At 45.1% G+C, this 2,500-nt stretch overlaps 1 protein-coding gene across 1 annotated transcript in view; it reads left to right on the top strand.

The window, feature by feature from the left end:
• Positions 1-2,500, top strand: part of TFAM (mitochondrial transcription factor A) — a 13,692-nt gene that overhangs the window by 508 nt on the left and 10,684 nt on the right. The window lies entirely within an intron of this gene.

Raw genomic sequence — 2,500 nt, forward strand, 5'->3', positions numbered from 1 at the left:
ACCTCTACTATTCATATATAGTGAAATTAATGAGCGCTTGCACCCCTGAAGCCCACAATCTGGGTCCCGATAGTAGGGGAGGGCATGAAGTAGATCAAGAAAATTGCGGGGTAAAATATGAATTCCGGCCATATTTCGTATGCAAAATCTTAACCAATTACCTACCTAACTTTGCTTAGGTTTGAAGTTTACCCTAGCCAAGGGGGGGTCCAAGGGGGGGCTTCGCCCCCCCCCTGGAACCCCCCTTTTTAAGGCACTTCGTGCTACCTCGTGCTACTTCGGTGTCACGAAAACCTTAACCCTTAACTACCTACCTCACTTTCCCTAGTTTTGAAGTCAGCCTTTGCGAAGAGGGAGCTATGCCCCCCTGTGGATCTCCCCGTATTCAGGCACTTCGTGATACTTAATGATGCATAATTAGTCCTGTAATGAAAAAGCCGCAACAAACGGATAACCCGCACACTGCTCCATGATGACAGCAACTGAGTCTTCCTCTCATATATTTTCCTCAGTATAGGAAACTAAGGCCGATGATGACGCACCACTCAATAGAGGGATATAATTATAACAGTAAATAATGGGAATATTGCGCCATCGTTGAGAAACAAAACAGCAACTGCAGGTAATTCCCTTGGGGAGTTTCCTTCCACAGCTTGCTACTATCCGTAAATACTTAAAACAACAGCCATGTTTAATTTCAGGGCGAGGATGGGGAGGAATCGGGATATCTTCCCCCAAGGTATGTTTGCACGAAGTGCCCTAAAAAGGGGGGGGTCCAGGGGGTCTAAGCCCCCCTTTGCTAGGGATTAATTCAAACTAGCAAAGTTATGGTAGGTCATTGGGTTAAGATTTTGCAAGTCGAAATATGCCCCGAAATAGGACGAGTTAGCACGCAGTGCCTAAGAAAAGAGACCCCCTATTGTGGGGTCCAGGGTGCAAGCTGATAGGAATCCATCGATCTACCACTTTGTGTATTTCGTAACGCGGCGTTATTCGAATATTATAACCATTTCGTGGTAAATTTTCCTGAATAACGCCGCGTCGCTAAATACAACAAAAGTTTGGTATTGATGGATCCTCTCATAACCTCTACTATTCATATATAGTGAATTAATGAGCGCTTGCCACCCCTGAGCCCACAATCTGGGTCCGATAGTAGGGGAGGGCATGAAGTAGATCAAAAAATTGCGGGGTATAAATTGGAATTCGGCCATAATTTCGTATGCAAAATTCTTAACCAATTACTTCCTAACTTTGCTTAGGTTTGAAGTTTTACCCTAGCAAGGGGGGGTGAGAGGCCAAGGGGGGGCTTCGCCCCCCCCCTGGGAACCTTTTTAGGACTTCGTGCTATCGTGCTACTGTCGGTGTCACGAAAATCCTAACCCTTAACTACTACTCACTTTCCCTTGTTTTGAAAGTCAGACTTTGGAAGAGGGGCTATGCCCCCCTGTGGATTCCCTATTCAGGCACTTGTGATACTTATGATGCATAATTAGTCCTGTAAGATGAAAAATGCGCGCCAGGATAACCTCACTCTGCGATGATGAAAGCATACTGAGTTTCGTCTCATATATTCTCAGCAGATTGGAAAACTAGAGGCGATGATGGCGCGACCATCAATAGGGGCACTATAATTATACTGTAGTAATGGGGAATATTGCGCATCTGTTGAGAGAACTAACGCACATGCAGGGTAATTCTTGGGGGTTTCCAGTCCACGCTTGCTACATCGTAAATAGTAAACACAGTGCCATGTTTGAATTTCAGGGCGAGGGATGGTGGATTCGGGATATCGTGCCCAAGGTTGTTGCAGGAAGTGCCCTAAAAAAGGGGGGGGTCCGGGGGTCCAGGTGGGGGGCGAAGCCCCCCTTTGGCTAGGGATTAATTCAAAACTAGGCAAAGTTAGGTAGGTCATTGGGTTAAGATTTTGCAAGCGAAATATGCCCCGAAGTAGGACGAGGTAGCACGAAGTGCCTTAAGAAAAGAGACCCATATTGTGGGGTCCAGGGGTGCAAGCTGATAGGAATCCATCGATACCACTTTTGTGGTATTTCGTAACGCGGCGTTATTCGGAAAATTTACCATTTTCTTGATACAGTGGTAATTCTGTAGGGAAGCTGTATAATCCAGATGTTAGTGATTTTAGGATTGGCAATTGCAATATCAGGTTACTGTACAGCAACCATAATAACGATGTCAATGGTGCTCTTAGTGGTGATGGTGGGGGATGGGGGCGTAAGTGATTTTCGCAGCCTCCACACCTCTTGACACTTTGGCAAAAGACCAACAAACTCTCAACTTGTATGTGTTAGCAATATAGAGCTTGTCGACTTCCCCGTTAAAATTATTATCAGATTTGGAACGAGTTTATACTCTTTCTTGAACACGCGTGGTGGATTTCTTTTAATGTCAGTACTAAATTTATGATGCACTTTCATGCCATCCCCAGTATTCTCTGTATGGCTGGATTTCTTTACGTAGAACAAATAAAATTGGACCA

This window comes from Penaeus japonicus, unplaced genomic scaffold (genome assembly GCF_977035675.1).
Source record: "Penaeus japonicus unplaced genomic scaffold, GWHDUDI00000001_assembly GWHDUDI00000017, whole genome shotgun sequence".
Lineage (NCBI taxonomy): Eukaryota > Metazoa > Arthropoda > Malacostraca > Decapoda > Penaeidae > Penaeus > Penaeus japonicus.